Source organism: Pezoporus wallicus, unplaced genomic scaffold (genome assembly GCF_028554395.1).
Source record: "Pezoporus wallicus isolate ANWC-B61680 ecotype Strahan unplaced genomic scaffold, APGP_CSIRO_Pwel_v1 contig_7379, whole genome shotgun sequence".
NCBI classification, from domain to species: domain Eukaryota; kingdom Metazoa; phylum Chordata; class Aves; order Psittaciformes; family Psittacidae; genus Pezoporus; species Pezoporus wallicus.
The window spans coordinates 789,970-807,353 of record NW_026642884.1 but is presented as its reverse complement, the minus strand read 5'-3'; positions in this window follow the sequence as shown (position 1 = coordinate 807,353).

Genomic DNA, 17,384 nt, shown 5'->3' with positions numbered 1-17,384 from the left:
AAGCAAGGAATGAGTATAAATTGAAATAACTTTATTCAGATGAGTGGAGGTGGGGGAATTTGTGCCGGCGGAGGGCTGGTTGGAGATGGTACGCTGTGATTGACAGTCTCCAGCAATCCTTCACAGCCTGCTTCTAACAAACCTGAGATTTTGCCTTTTGTCATGTTGTACAAACCCAAAACAAACATACTGGTTATCAGTTAATTTTATCAGTAAATCCTTGTTCATCAAACTGCAACAAAAGTGGGTTTTGCTGGTGGAGGAGGAAGAGACGCTGTGGTCTCAAGGAAGATGAAGGTCATCTTGGATCCTGGCTATACACAAGCATTGCTATTGCTGATTCAAAACTGAGGGTGATAAGGTACTTCTCAAGGGAAGTTCTCTGTAAGTGATTATTTCCTGCCAACATTTGGAAAAGGAAAATCAAGAAATCACTACCTGATTGCAAGCTGTGGTTTGGCATCTGGAAAACTGTGGCTTTGGGTTTTTTTAGATCCACAATCATAATTTTGATCTTTAACCTTAATTGAACGAATTCAATTAGACCACGCCAGTCTTGCATATGATTGAAGACTTTGGTCTGGTTTGCTAGAAGGTAACAGTGAACCATGAATAATTCTGACTAGATAAGAATGAAGTTTTTTCTCTCCTCTGGGAGTCTCCTTTTGCAGGGTGTGTCACACAACCCTCAAGTGCCAAGGTATTTTTTGCACAACTTATCCTGATACTTGGGCAATGCACCCTACTCATCCATCACATTGGCTCTCTTACAAACCTACTGAGTCCCATTTTCCATCACATAAAAATTAGGGTTGATGACATGAGGAAGATTCAGCTGCTTCACTTGCCATTTTATTTAAAACTGGTTTGGTAACTGTCATCTTCAAATAAATTTAATTGCAGAAACCATGAGAAACACAGGCAATACGGACCAGGTGTTTTGACCTCTATTTCTGAAGGCAGTGTCCTATCAAGGTCCCCAGTACATGGGTGACCTTGAATATCATTGAAAATATTGGAGTTTATGGTGATTTTAAATTCAGTGACATCATTTATAACATTTTAATTCTTCTTGTGGTTCCTGGTGTTAAAAGTGACTAGTTTTAAGAAACCCTGGGGACCCCTAAATACCTTTTTTTCTCCTAACTAGGATCTAGCTTTTTACCATTTCCTTAATGTTTGCAGCTAGAAATACAGCTTAAGTGGCATTATGCTAAGTAATTATTCTTACAGGATGTGAAATGAAACAAATTTTGCACAGCATGAAATTATTCCTGCCATGTATGGCATTCGGTGGCAGATTTTTTCGTTTGGACCGTAAACAAGGCTCAGTGGCAATGAAACAACACGGAGCGGAGGAGGAGGGAAGCGGGGAGGAAAACACTACCAAAGGTAAGTCCTTGTAGCAAAAATATTTTTGGCTAGATCAAATATTAAACCTGCTACTACAAATTTCACGCTTTGCATTCCTAAAGCAGATGCCAAGTGATGATGCCAAAAATTAATTGGAAATAACATTGCTTGCCTTGTGTGCTCTTTCCAGCAGAGGGCACAACAGATAAAAGATGTGTGCGGGCCGAATTCGCAGGCGCTGGTAAGGCTGTTTGTAATTATTTCTGTAAAAATATGTAGCAACATGATTGTGTGCTTATTTACATCTGGGGATGTGATCTAGAATGGAGAGCTTAGACTTATAACTGTTCCTCCCTGCACCATCAATACATAGGAGACTTTGATGTTTTGCCTGCTTGATGTTTTGTTAAATTGCTGGGTTTGCTCTTTAAAGTACAGTGAACTGGTTCAGTATTTGGAGGATATCTTGAACTAAAAATTCAAACCTTGATTGCTAATAGGGAGGTGATGCATGTTGTAGCATTGTGGTCTTCCAGCAATATTTTCACATGGGTTTCTGTGGGTAAATAAAAGCGTCATTACAGAATTAAAAAGAAAAAAAAAAAGAAAAAGGTTAAAGTTAATAATAAGGAGAGGAATATTGTCTCTTATTTATGGTAAAATGTGAGCTGCTTCTTTATATATAACAAAATAGTAACCGGAAAGTTTCCAATTAGTTTCACATTTTGTAGCATAAAGAATCTCTCAGGAGAGAGATGGGGAAAAGATGTAAAAGAAGTCTAAACCAAGGAATTTTTTTTCTGAAATCTGCTATTATAGCATTCAGTTATTTATGCAATTAGGAAAACAGAGTAGGACATTACTTTCACTAGTACTAAATGGTAGATACTCTTCTTAGATATATTTGTTTGTATTCACCAAACACATCAACCAGGAACAAGCATAACCCTTAAATCATCTGTCTGATTAGGGAAGAATTTTTTTCCTTAGACATACAGATCAGAAAAAAATGTTAACGTGCTTCCCACCCAAACCTCCTTTGGAAAGCCCGATAATTCAGATTATTCCCACTGCTTCCAGCTCCCTTTGCACAAGTACGGATGAATTGGGGAGGAAGGGAAGGAGAGGGAAACGTGTGCTAGAACAAATTGAACAGTGCAGTCTTTCTCAAATGACTGAAAAAATATATTTTACACTGCTTCCTTCCAGTTTCACAACATATAAATAGATGCTGCCTTGGAACAAGTCAAGATTTGATGCAAAAAACCTCAGAGCTCAATCTGTGCAAGAAAAAAAAAAAAAAGAAAGAAGTCTGTGTTCATGTTCTGGTCTCTCCCTATCTTGTTTCAGGGTATTGTTTAAATCAACACTTTCCAACTGTGTAGGTTTTAGCTGGAGGGTTTTTGCTTCGTTGTTTGTTTTGGAGAGGAGGGGGTTGTAATTTCCCAACGTATGGGAGATAAAGGAGATGTTTAAAGTGCCTCATTGGAGTGGCATAAAAGCTGGGAAATCAGAAAGATTGTAAATCTATGTTTGTTTTAGAAATAAAATAAATCAAGCAAAAGCAGGTTAGAGTTGCTAACACTGAGCTGATTAAGAGCAGCGGTTACATAAAAAGCAGTTAGAGTCCATATTGTAAGTAAGTATTATTGCAGCCATGAGAAATGCAGCTCCAAAGCTTTTAAGGGCTGGTATAGCACTTTTTCTTTTTTTTTTTTTTTTTTTTTTTGTGAATTAAGTGGTGATGAAAGGTATGGGATTGGCAGCTTTGTAAACTCAATGCTGCCCATGGTAATGCCTACAAGACCTGCAGGAGCAAGTTGTCCTGGACATCTGCTGACTCTGTTCTTAGGGAAAGACATCACTTAGTCCACTGATCCAGGCTGGTAGGGTCCAAGATCTACTTGTAGATCTCCACAAGAAGAAACCAGGCAAGAACTCTCACAATCCCAAGCCATTGTGCAATCATTGCTGGGTAGGCAAGGTTGTCCCTCAGACCCCAGATGCCTCCTACGCCTTCTACCAAGCTTGAGACTGGCGAGAGGTGGGAACCCGCAACTCTAAGGAGAGCAATGGGTGCTGCTCTTGGGTGAGTGACCCAAGACCCCCAGAACTGGAGGTGCAGGGTCTGAGGAGGAGGGAAGGCCTTTCCCTTTCAATGGAGCTTCATCCGATATGTTGGAAACTTACAGCAGTGGCTTCCCTATCCCACTAGCAGGTAGTTCCTTTTCCCCTTTGTCCTGGGTTCAGCAGTAGCAGTCATTTTTCTCCTTCTTAGTAGCTGGTTCAGTGCTGTGGTTTTGACTTTCGGCCTGGAAACAGCGCTGATAACACCAATGTTTTTAGTTACTGCTCAAATATTTAGTCTGAACAAGGACTTTGTGAGTCTCATGCTCCGCCAGGGAGGAAGGGAAGCTGAGAGGAAGCAGAGACAGGACACCTGACCCAAACTAGCCAAAGAGGTATTCCATACCACAGCACGTCATGCCCGGGGTGTAATTGGGAGTTACCCGGAAGGGCACTCACTGCTTGGTCGGTGCTTGGTCGGGCTCAGTCAGAGGGTGGTATCGTATTCTCTTCCCTTGTTATTTCCCTTATCATTATTATTATTGGTGGTAGCAGCAGTGATTTGTGATATACCTTAGTTACTGCACTGTTCTTATCTCAGCCTGTGAGAGTTACATTCTTTTGATTCTCCTTCTCATTCCTCCAGGAGTGGGGGGGAGGGAAGAAGGGGCTGGGGAAGGAGTGAGCGGGCAAGACTGCATGGCTGACTGGGTTTTAAACAGTCCCATGACAGTTCTTTTTGGTCAATGCCCATCCTGTGGAGCGATGCCTGGCCACAGACACATACGTAAGCCAGAGAAGTTTCATGATCAATGATTCTATTGTATTACAAGTCATTAACATAAAGTACAATGAGACAAGAACCTTAGCCCAAGCCCTACTCTTGGTAAACACTAAGGCAGCAAATACTGGCTGTAAGTAAGGTACGACATGCTGAAACTGTGAGATCAAGAGAAACAACTTTGAGAGCCGATAAATCAGCATTGTGAATAGTGACTATTAATCCAAAACAATGAATGCTTATCACAAACATGATTAGACACACTCCGGAAAGATCTGTTGTTATCTCAACCTCTCGTGCCCCACATTGGGCACCAAAAAGAACTGTTGTGGTTTAAAACCCAGTCAGCCACGCAGTCTTGCTCACTCACTCCCCCCAACCCCCCCCCCCCCCCCCCCCCCCCCCCCCCCCCCCCCGTTCCCAGAGGAATGGGGAAGAGAATTGAAAGAATGTAACTCCCATGGGTTGAGATAAGTAACTGAGTTACAACACAGTAACTAAGTTATAAGTCCAGTAACTACGGTATAGCACAAATCACTACTGCTTCCACCAGTAATAATAGTGATAACGGAAATAACAAGGGAAGAGAATACGATACCACCCTCTGACTGAGCCCGACCAAGCAGTGAGTGCCCTTCCGAGTAACTCCCAATTACATCCCGGGCATGACGTGCTGTGGTATGGAATACCTCTTTGGCTAGTTTGGGTCAGGTGTCCTGTCTCCGCTTCCTCTCAGCTTCCCTTCCTCCCTGGCGGAGCATGAGACTCACAAAGTCCTTGCTCAGACTAAATATTTGAGCAGTAACTAAAAACATTGGTGTTATCAGCGCTGTTTCCAGGCCGAAAGTCAAAACCACAACACTGCACCAGCTACTAAAAAAGAGAAAAAATGACTGCTACTGCTGAACCCAGAACACCCTTAGAGGGAGTAAAAGCCGTGGAGATTGACTAAACCCATTACAAGAGGTTTTGTGTCCCCTTCACTTGGTAAGAAGAGGCTGTTTGCTATCCACAAGCTCATGGAACTGGAAACGTTTCTCTGGCAAAGCACTCTCGTTAGCCTATCTGTATCCTTCATTGGAGACCTCCCTGCAGCTCTTCCTCCAGCATTAGCCAAGGTGAATGTGAGAGTGTCTTGCGCTGTCCATCTCCCACTGAGGTATTCAGGTCATGTTGATAATAGTGGGTATTTCTACCACTCTCATGGCACTGGCAAGGAGAAATTCCCACTAGGTATTCTGGAAATTATTTGGTTTGGAGGGCAGTTGGTTTAGGTTAGACTAGGTCATTTTTTCTGCTCTTGAAACATTTACTTGTGATGCTCAACTCAGCCAGCAATGAAATGTTTTGCCTCATTTGGAGGATTATTTGAGCCTTTCTGTTTCACAGCCTTCTTCCTTATAGGTCCATTTTAAAATGGAAACTATCCCTATTCAAAATGAGATATCATATATTTTATTTTTAAAAATACCCACCCCTGAATTTTCAGACCTAAATTCCGAAAATATAAAATCATACTAATTATAGGAAGAACAAAAATTAGTTACTCGCCTTATGGTCTCCTCCAAGGTCACGAGCATCATGTTGGGAGATGGTGGAGAAGATGAGGATTTTGCTAACACAGCTTGTCTCTGAGCTGTCATTGCTAGCCCACACTCCCCCAGACTGCCTTACAGCTCCCATCTGTTGGGAAGGCCCCATGTCACTGCTCTCCCACTCCTTCCCTGATCCTGAGGCACATCATGGAAACCCTTCCATGGTTTCCAGTCATGTCCAGCTCAGGTTGGAAGTTGATTCTGGAAGGTCAGCACACCCCTGCAGTAGTAACTTAACATCTCTGCAAGTTCCCCTTGAATTTCCTACAGCTGTCTCTACTTTCTCAGCTTTACTAATGTCTTACAGAAAATGGAACATATCCTGACCTGCTTCCTACTGTATCTCTAGGGTGGGAGCAGCAGAGCATGAGAAAGCTCTCCAAATCTCCCTTTGCGGGATCCCCTTTGCAGGTCAACCTTCTTTCTTCCCAGCAGCCCAGGAAGGGGACCAGACTGCATCCCAGTTGGCACAGCAGTGGGTGGTTCATCCCATCCCAAGGCAGAGATCCCAGGGAGATCTGGATTATTGCATGGCTGGGGGTCCCCTTCTCTTGATCAGCACTGGAGGGAGCCCAGTTTGCCTACTCAGGAGCGGGTATCTGCAGTGTAGGAAATCCCACACAAGGTGGCAAACCCTTCTGTAGCTGGAATTTGCATTTTCTGACCAGAAGCAAATCACACTGTTTAGCTCTCTTGATGTATACAAGGTTGTGAAAAAACAAGCCTAATACAGATGTGCGTATAAGCTAAATATGACTAAAAAAACATGTTAGACCTCAGGCCTGCTGGTATATTCCACTCAAAACAAATGTGCAGCATCAATTGGCACCTGCCTAGAAGAAAAGATATGAATAGAGACAGCAGGAATAAGTTGCAATAGACCAATTGAGCTGTTTTTAAGAGGAGAAAATAAGCGCAATTGCTGCTTTCTTTGGCCTTACTCTCAACTGCTCTGTGCCAGGGCAAAGGTTTGTACTAACTTTAGCTGCTACACAAGGCAATAAACAAATCTTCCTCTGTTATTTTGCTTTAGTGGTGCCAAGAAGCTACCTCCTCCTGTTCAAGATGGTGCCTAAGAGTAGAAGGAAGAGGTGTGAGCCTGCCCTGAGCACTGTGACAAGCCACCAGAGCAGAGACCAAGCAGAAGGAAGCAAAGCACAGAGGCCAGGGGGTGAAAGTCTTAGCTAATGCATAAGGAAGGTAAGTGATCCGCAGCTAGTCATGAGGCAAAGGCAATTTTCGTGAGTCCCTCCTGTGCCACATGACTGTTTTCTGGTCCCTCTGAGGAAGGCTTGGTGTGCCAAGAGCTGCCCAGGGTTACAGTGAAGGTGTGTGCTGAGCAGGCAGCCACACAACCCAGCACAGAATAAGTGGGAGAAGTGAGTGGCATGTTCTGATTCATCCTGGTGGACAATGAGGAGAAACTTGGAAGTGGGTGCATGAATCTCCTCTGAAGCTCGGGTTTCACCAGGTGACAGGAAACATTTTCCAAAATCCCATCTTTCCCCTAAGTAGACAAAGGGACGGTGAGGTTGTGTCTCCCATGAGGGCCAACTACTGCATCCTTTTTCCCTTCAGCTTCAAACAGAACCAGACCAGTTTGGAAGAGTTGTCCAGGTCTCAAACCTTTTTGACCAAATCCAAGCCAACTTGGCCACATACCCTGGAAACCCTTGAGAGGGGACATCATTATCTTTAATCATGGCCAACATTCTGACGGATGAGAGGAAGGGCTAGAAATGGGCAGAAAGCATTGTGCACTGTTCTTACGCTCCTGCCTTTAAGTCCCTGACGCATAATCTTGGTCCTGATTTGGTCTCCACCTCATCTGGCTTGTGTAATCTGCTTCCCGTGACCTTTCCTCAGCAAAAGGAAGAAGGGGGAGGGATGGGGGGCATGTTAATAGAGCTAGACCCTCCTGCCAGCGGGCAGAGGGTGCTCTTGCCTAGCATATCCCACTCCCTCTGGGTAGCTGAGGCTGTTCCCCTATAAACCAGCCCTTCCCACATGCTTGGGCCCAGAGATGCCTGAGCATCCCTGCTGGCCCAGCATGCTGGAGATGGATCTGCATTAATATTCCTGCTCTGGTGGGTGGGTGGAGGGAGCACCACGTCTAACCTACTTTATTCAAATACAATATGGAGTGAGAGAGCGATACAGGCTCTTCCATAATTCCAGATTTAATTGGAAATTTAGTAAATCTGCTAAAATGTTTAGTGGTTTCAATTTTTTTCCCCTTTTCTGTAAGAAACAAAGGATCCTGGTTTATCATATGTCTTTCAACAACTTTAATTTCATTTGTAGATTAAGGATGGAAGTAGCATTTCCACTCGATTGCATACCGGGCATTAAGAAGACAAAAACGTTCATTGTTTGCCCGAAGTCAGAGGGGTTTTTGCAGACATTAAGCTGTAGGTGGCATTCTTTATACCTGACATCAGGATGCTTTTGTCAGACATTCAGTTGACAGGATTTTCTGCTGACCCGTCAGAGGTGTGTGAAGCAGTGAAAAACCACCAAACCATTTCTGCCAGGTGATGGGGAGTAAGGAAGAAGTGGGACAGTCTCATCCCAACCCACTGAGCAGCAGCTGCTCACAAAATAGGTAATTAGCATGTTTTTTTTGAGAGAGCATCTGAGGGAATTAAAGAGTAAAGATTTAGTGGCCTTTCCTATAACACGCTATCATATAATTATGGTTTGGGTTGGAAGGTACCTTAAAGCTCATCCAGTTTCAACCCTCTACCGTGGGTAGGGACACCTTCCACTAGACCAGGTTGCTCCAAGCCCCATCCAACCTGGCCTTGAACACTGCCAGGGATGGGACAGCCTCAGCTTCTCTGGGCACCCTGTACCAGGGCCTCACCATCCTCACAGGGAAGAAATTCTTCTATATCTAAATCTACCCTCTTTTATCTTAAAGCCATTCTCCATTGTCCTGTCACTGCATGTCCTTGTCAAAAGTCCCTCTCCAGCTTTCATGTAGACCCCCTTTAGCTACTGGAAAGAACCCTTGCCCAAGAAATGTTCAATGGGACAAGCTGTTTTCCCAGTCCACGAACATCTCATGAGGTTTTGGATGCTGAAGGGCTTCATGCTCACTTCTTCCCCCTTTGTTGGTGGTGTTAGGGCCAGCAGTGAGGCTGGAGGATGAGATTCTGGGCTCAGATGCTAGGGGCAGCCTTAGAGGACCATCGGGTTGTGGTTAAAACTGGCATCAGGCCCATACCAGCATGATACACCCATGTGGAACAGGAAGTGACTATGCAGATAAGAGACTTTGCACTTCCATGTGTGATTACACAAATAAGCTCCTGGTTTGGTCTTAAATGTCTGTCTTGGCCACATGTGGAAGCAGTCTCCCACCTGACAGCCCAGAGAAGTTTCTGGGACTCTCTTGCAAGTTTTGATGGTTTTTTTTGACCCAACACTGGCCGAATTGCTTCCATGAATGTTAGTGGGATCTTGGCCCTTGGCTCAGATCGGAGCAGGGCTGGACAGGGTGCCTGTGTGAAGCCCATCTCCTCAGTTTCATTATTATTTTTTTAAATAATCCTTTGTGTATATTTTCTCTCAGAAACTCAGCCCAGCCTCTTCTGGAGCCATCATTCTGTAATTCTCTTTACTACTGTAAAGCAAACTCACCACAAAAGCTCCTTGAGAAATCAAGGCTTTTGTGAACATCAGGCGAAGGGAAGAAAATTGTCGCCTAACCTTTCAGCCATCCTCATTTTCAGGGGAGCAAAGGACAATCTCTGGAGATCCAGGGTTTTTTATCTGTGGCAGTTAAATCAGATCCATTAACATGCCATGTTATGAAGTAGGGAAGTAACATTTGTTTTCCTAGGTCTTTAGGGAATTTATCCTGCCATCATTAAATTGAATTTTAAACCACCATTTAATGTTTTGTTATTTTTTGAGGGTGTTTTTTTAGCATCCAGTGTTAATCCTGCAATTGGAAACCACAGTGGATAGAAGTACTGTGTAACTTGCTTCCAGAACAAATAAGGTACAGCAGCTAATTTTAGTTTTAGGTTTCAAGGAGGGGGAGAAGAAGGAGGTAAGGCAGCACCTTCCCTTTATACTGAGAAACAGCCTTCAAGTGTGAAAGCAAAAATTCCCAAGCTGAGATCTAGTGAATGTAGAAAAGGTTCATTTTCAAATTGCAACAGCCTGTACTTAGGTGATATTAGAAGAAACCATGACAGTAAAGTAGTTTTATGCATAGCGGCTTAGCTAACATTTTGAGAACTAGTTTAGTGAAGCTGTCAGGTTTAAAAATACCAAGCCACAAAGTTTTAATGAAACTATGCTTGGATCAAAGTACCATAAAGAGCATCCAAGAACTGCTTAAAAGATCCTTGAGTGGAAATTAGAATGGATCTTCAGGATTTACTCTGTAAAGCCTGTCTATTTTGACCTTTTTTCAGTCTCATATTAAGGCTGCTGAAAGTGTGTTTTGTTTGGCTAATGCTTGGGACTTGCTGTAGCTATTAGGTCTGTTAAACTGAGACTGCCACTAAAGTTTTAGTATGCATTAATTGGCTGATAAGGACTTGGGAATCAAATGGTTGAAGGAAGGGGCTATCATAGATTTGGTTTTTTTTTTCTCCTTTGCTTTATTTCTCTTTGCAGTTCATTTACATCCTGAGCCCTATTGGTGATCCAGATTTGAATAAAGCCACAGCTTAAGGAGCGATTAGATCTCAATAGCTTGGATTTTCAATGAAATTGTGGCATCATTTTTTACCATGCTTATTTAGTAAGAGGTGTGAAAATTGACACCTGGTGCAACTTTATCTTTTAAAACACTGCTTCATTTTATGCATATGCATACACACGTGCACAAAACATTTGCAGATGCGCATAGATATATGTATATATAAAATCCTCCTGAAATTAGGGTATTAGTTGATAGGCCTTTGGCTCTGTTGATGTCAGGGGTTACTGGGAAACAAAGATGGTTCTAAGCAAAGCTTTGCAAGAATGAAAAGAGATAAGAAGACACCCGCTTTCTTCAGGTTAATTTTTTAAGCATGTCATCCAAATGCTCAAGGCAATGATCCTGTAAACACTGTTAGAAGAAAGCCATCAAGAACATACAATGCAGTAAGTTGGTTGGGGGTTTGTTGTTTTTTTTTCATTCTGATGTTATTATCGTTACTGTTACTATTATTTGGAAGCAATATGTAAAGTTCACCTGATAATCCTTAAGCTGTTGATACGACAATGTCAAAAAATGATGGGATTTGGTGCTTTTCATTATTGTTATGTATTGTTCTTCAGTAGCGTTCCATATTAATATTTATAAATGCAAGGAAAAGTAGTCTTTTTATAGACATGAGAGCTCCCAAACTCCAGTTTTATTTTATTTCTCACAAATAAATGTCATGTCCAATATAGATTATTACATTTTGGAATGAAAATTGTTTTACAAGCAATCCACTCGATGCTGATTACAGTTCTTTTAAACTTATTTTTCTGTGAACAAGATGACAACCTGTAGATGTGATCTTTCCTCACAACAATCCTTGTTCAAAGTCAAATAAATACTGCAATGAGCATGATCAAACTGACACAAATATTGAAATTGGTTTGAAATTCCACTAAAAGGTACTTAAAGAAGCAGTAAAAAACAGCTAATGGCTAGGAAGGAATTTGGTGATTCTTAGTCACCTTAATTTAAAGCCCTGTAGGGTTCCTGTTTTTCTCCTGTTTGAGTAGTCCCAAGGATGAAGCCCTGAGGACCAGCTCCCTCCTGCTGGTTGGTTTGGTCAATTGCCCAGTGCCACATCTGTCACAGAGCAGGATAGTATTTAGGGTAGCATTCTAGGTCTTGGAAAGACAACCTTGATTTCTACACTTGATCCCAAATTCCTCTCCAGCCTTGGGAGTTCACTGGAGGGCTCATGGTGTTCAGCAGGGTTAGCTTCTACCTAAGGAAGCTAATTATCCCATGACTCCTGTTAGTCAAAAGATAGTGAGGAATGGGATTGTTGAGTGGGAGAGGCATGAGTCCTGATGGCGGGTTTCCCCCTCAAGTCCTGTAGTCCCAGGGGTGCCTCACTCCTGAGCCGCTGTGGGTGCACAGCACTGCTCTGCCTGCCTACATGCTGCCCTGACTACACCCAGGGTGCCATGGAACACCGCAGGTGAGCAGGCTGATCCCAAATTGCTTGTAGCCTTGGTGAACACTTCTGGATAGAGCATGCTAGAGGCTTTGTCTGGAAGTGCTGAGTGAGGGACATTCACTTCCCACAGTAGGTTAACGTAGTTATTTTTAACCAGTGCTTCCAATGCTACAACAAAAGAGGAGGAGAAAAATAAAAAGAAAAATAAAAAGAAGAAACACAAATTCCTGCTGACCTGCACAGCTGGCTTCTCTGGGGCTTTGTATCAAGCATCAAAAAAACTTGTGCCTCAATTATCAGGCAAGCAACACAGATCCAGACTGCTTGTGGGTGAAACACATTTCTAAAACATTTGCAATGAGAACAGCAATCTCCTGGTCCAGCTTAAGAGAGTTTCACAAAATTACCAGTACTGTGTGTAGCAGAAACATTCTGCAAAGGGTGAACATATTCAAGGCTGCATTTGGCTGGTAAAACCATCCCAACATCTGGAGGCTTCGTGGACATCTATCCATCCCCAGCTTCATCCCTGCAGTGAAAGACACAATCTCCTTTTTGCAATGCTTTCTGCTTTTTGAGATCAACCTTTGCATGATCTCCTTTGGTGCGCTGTCTGGGTCTGAAACTGGGAACATCAGATGGGAACAGAAGCAGGGGCTCTTTTGAACCTGGGACAGGAATGAAGCAAGGCGACAGGCACAGCCAGAATGATTTATTCTGGCTTGATGCATGCTGAAGGCTTCTGGTTGCGTGTAGACTGTGAGAGGGGTGAGGCCGCCTAGCTTTAATGGACTGCGCTGCTGCAAATACAGACATGAACTGGTGACGAATATATTCAGGCTGGATATCAGAAGAGAGTTTGAGACTGTCAGACAACAGAGATTTGGGAATGGCCCAGGGGCAAATGCTCTAGCTTATTTGAAGCTGATGCTTGTGCAGCCTGTGAAATGGGATTGTATGACTTGGTTGCCGGGGAATGTGACGGGAAGGACTTGATGATTAAAGGGGACCCTTCTTGTCCTTAAATGGGTTTTAGGCTGTTTTAGTTTCCTGTTTGGTGCTGGAGGTGCTTCCCAGAAAGTCCTGGAGCTGCTGTCATGTTTTGATGACCATGGCAATTTACACTGTTTTTCAGGCTTTTGGCATATTCTGGCAAACATGGATGAAGTGTATGCCCCAGTTGTGGCATGTTTTGGAAGTGAGATGAAGGGCTGTGGTTTTGGTATAATGTTCTTGACCTCTTGGTGGTCTGCACTACTTTCTTGTCCTTGATAGACACAAAACTGGCAACTATTCATTCGATTCCCTTCCTTGAGCTGTCATCTCTAATGTAACATCCCATAGATTGCAAAAGACCATTTTCAGCACTTACAGTATTTCAAATTTTGTATTTGACATAGCCAGTCCAATGGATGCCTATTCGACATTCTGTAATACAAGATGGCATCTTGGCACTTGGTTTGATAAGGGAATGTATGATGTGACGGGAAGCAGGAGTTTGGATGTGATAACTCAAAACATTCCCCCCTGCCTGATGCACATTTTCTGCTGCAGGCTTGTAAGAAGATACTCATTCCTTTTTTCCTATGTCTGTTAGCTTCTCAGCTTCTCTGAAGCCATTTATTTGTGGGACCTTGCAGACCTTTTCCTTAGTAAGGTCTCTAGATTTTTCCAGAGGCTTATATCCTATGGTTTATATATAGTATATACAGACACATCTATACCCTGAGCCTGAAAGATTTCTTTCTGAACTGGTTCCCATATTCTTTAGATTGTGTAAAATCAGTGTGTTACACACACAGCCATCAATAAATGAAATAATGCATCAGTCCATGCTTGGCACTTAAATCACATGTTATACTGTTACTACCTGAGCAGACCTTCTGGACCAGTGAGCACGTGTTAACATTTGGTTTCCAGATGCTGCTTTGTTATTAATAGGTTTACTGAAGAGGAGGACTCAGGAAGAACTCCTCTGTACCCATGAGTTTGGTCTGAGCAGTTCTCAGATACCTGTAAAACCAGCAAATGCTTAGGCAGATGCAGTTGCAGCACACTAAAGTCTTGAGAAAAAGTGGAACTAACCATTAAAATGGCACCAATGTCTATGTGCAATGTCTATGTGCAATGTAAAGCTGGGGTTGAGCACACCTCTGAAATGGTGAAACCCTCTCTGAGAACCCATACACCCCTTTCATATCAACAAATAGGTATGATCTTGGGAACAAAAAGGATGCTCCACACCCCAAGCACACAGCTCAGCTAAGGGACAAATTATTGGCAGCCACTGCAGGATCAGACAGCCTCTGCCCCGCTTTGCACTGAGCATCAGCTCCACTCTGTGTCACCCTGATGCTTTGACTGTCCTTAGGACCATTCTTCCATGTGTTACTGACTGCAAATACAGCAATCCTTACTGAAAACCAGCAGCAGCACCAGGTGACTCACTTCCCAAAGGGAGGGCAGCAATGTCATTTCATTGTAAGAGATGCATTTTGCCATCTCACTGACAGCAAAGTATTTTACTGCCTGCAGCCTGCAACCGGAACTTGCTTTCCAGAACATCCAGCAGCTTTGTGACAGGTACTGCCCTCCTTTTCTTCCCTGCTCTGTTGTTTTGAAAGGGGTGTTTGTAGCACAGAAAACACATCACGACTCACAAGCATTTATCAGAAAAGAATCTGAGGATCTCCTGCTGACGTTTTCTTTCAAGGGATGCTGCTGCCACTGCTCTGCTAATGGAGGAGTTTCGGAAGCCAGCTTGACCTTCTTTGCCATTCATGTCCTGGTATAGCCTGCCATGTGTTGCAAGGCTGCAAGGGTGGACATACATGCAATAGAAGGGGGAAAGAAAATTGACACAAGTGGGGAGATGAAGGGATGTCCTGGTTGCTCATCAAAAAGCTCACTCCCATCCAAGCAGGGCAGAGAGGAAGGGGAGTGCTTGGAAAGCCTCTCCCATGAGGGAAACTGATGGCCCGTTTGGACAACTTTTCTTCTTGCTTTCTGTGCTTACCTTTTGTTCCACCTATTCACAGGAGAGACTCAAGCAAAACACAGGGCTTTGTGTTCCTCCTAGCCTGCTTTAATGAGGGGGGAGTTTCAAGGCTGGTAGTGGGGAGCGTGTGCTCACACACTGTGGAGAGGAGACATGCACCACCAGGCTGCAGCATCAAGGCCCAGCTACCCCCCGTGTGGCTTGGCTGGAAAACTGAGGGCAAGAAAAAGAGGTGAATTTTGTGGCCAACCTGCATCCTCTAAAATAAGAGAGTTTTTTAGGATGATATTGGGAAATACCTTCTGCTTGTGAAGGTGTTGAATCCAGCCCCAAAGGTTGTTGGATTCCCCTTTTATCAGAGGTCCTGTGCAGCATCTCCCACTCACAGGGGGTCAGTCCCCTTCAATTGTTGTTGTTTATGGCCAGTATCTCCATAAATCCCAAAGGCAAAGATTGCCAGAGGCTGGAGAACTATTCTCAGGAAGCACAACCACATATTATTCTTATCTTGTTCTAAATAGTGTGCAAAGTCACTGATCTCACTGGCAGTTGCCTGACCAGAAAGGTTGCTGTTAAATAGTTCAGGCCACCAATCCTAGCACATAAATGTGTTTGAAATCAGAATTACCCTAGGTGTAGGTAGACCTGACAATTCAGCAGGGCATCTTTAATGCGTCCTCCTAGAAGACTGATGTTTCTTTTCTTCCAGCGGTTCAGGCTAGTGTGGGTTGGATGGTTGCCTCACACTCATTTTGCTCCTGATGCTGACAATGGACATTTCAAAGAAAACAATGGTGAGTCTTGGAACAAAATTTGCTTGCAAAAAGAGAAAAAAAAATCTCAGAGCCATTTGCTGAGCTTTTATCTTCACACTTGGGAGTAGAAGGGAAATTGGCTGTATGCTGCCTGTGAACAAAGTGTTTTTCATGCCCTTCTTGAAATACACCCATGTTTGGCCAAATTATCAGTAGTGTGCATGTTCTTTAGAGGTTTCTTGAAATTTGGCTGCTTCATTTCTCTGAAGTCACGGTTTGCACAGTGCCTGCTCTGGCCCAAGGCTGTTTTTCCCCAGAACATGCCCAGCTTAGCTCCCTCACATTGGCTGAGCACATCTGAAGTTTACCAGTGAGTGAGCCACTGAGGGACCCAAACACCTTGTTCCATATGAACAAACTGCCCTTCATTTTTCCCTCCCAAGTTCCTTTCTTTTGGCAATATACAGAAAAACAGTATCTTGGATAAAATCTAGCTGATTACAAATCTAGGTTCTGAACAAACTTAAAATGAAACTTAAAATTGCAATATTGAACGCTCAGAACTCATGTTGCCTTTGCAGGCTTAATTTGCCTTCCTGATGCCTATGGCTTATGATAATTTTTAATTACTCAATCACACGATATCTTTTCCCACAGGATCCTTGCTCCTTTGCCACAGAGGATGGACAAAGACTTCTTAACAGGTACCCAGCTAGTTTTTCTTTTCAGGCTTATCCATCACATTATCCAAAGCCAGAAGTGGATCTATCAATTAAAATATAGATTTTAAATGGTGAAAGAATTTCATGTCTGATTTATACTGTATTGTAAGTAGGACCCACTGTGGGAGCAGGGGAGAGAGAAGGCAGCTGTAAAATCTGACTTTGACCAGAGTCTTAGCAACTGTTTATGCTGTAGATGGCCTTGACACTGTTTGCCTTTAATCATTTAAGTTTATATAAAACTGGAATGACAATATACCGCTATCTGTCTGGAAAAAGTCAACCTCTTTATTGCTAGAGAAGTGTAGCAATACAGAGGTGATGGGGTCCTGTATAAACCAAGATAGGCAGCAAACCTCTGTATTTAATACATGCCCAGCACACAAATAAAATGTGAAAAATGTTTCATTTTGGTCTTTAAGTAATAGAAGGAGTTGAGGAGGAGGTAGCAGGAAGCTTAGAATGGAAAAGTGATAGCTTTGGCAGTGCAGTGCAATGATTGAAAATGACATCTTCCATACACCCAATTAAAATTCATATCTTTTAACCTTTGCAGCCATGTGAGATCTGTATCATTAAGTCTGATTCAAAAGATGCCTTGATATTCTAAATTATTTGTATGCCTGGTATTCCAAATAAACATTTGTGAAATTCATTTCAAAAGATGTTAACACTCGTGAAACCCATGTGCCCCAGAGGGATTATATAAATTTCCATGTCAAATATTTGAAGCAAAGCACTTGTACAGAAACAGTGTTTTTTGTGTTTTGATGCCTTTCATTTCCATAAACTAGATTACTTTCTGAAATTACTTTCACACAGAGAACAGTTTCTATTGAATTCCAGTCAGTGAGCTCCTTGGAGTGTGATGTGAATAAAATATTACTGGGTTATGTAGCTTCCAGGATGCATATGCATCTGTGCTGTATGAGCAGGGCAAACCAAGTTTGGATTTTATCTTGAAGTGAGTTCACACACAGAG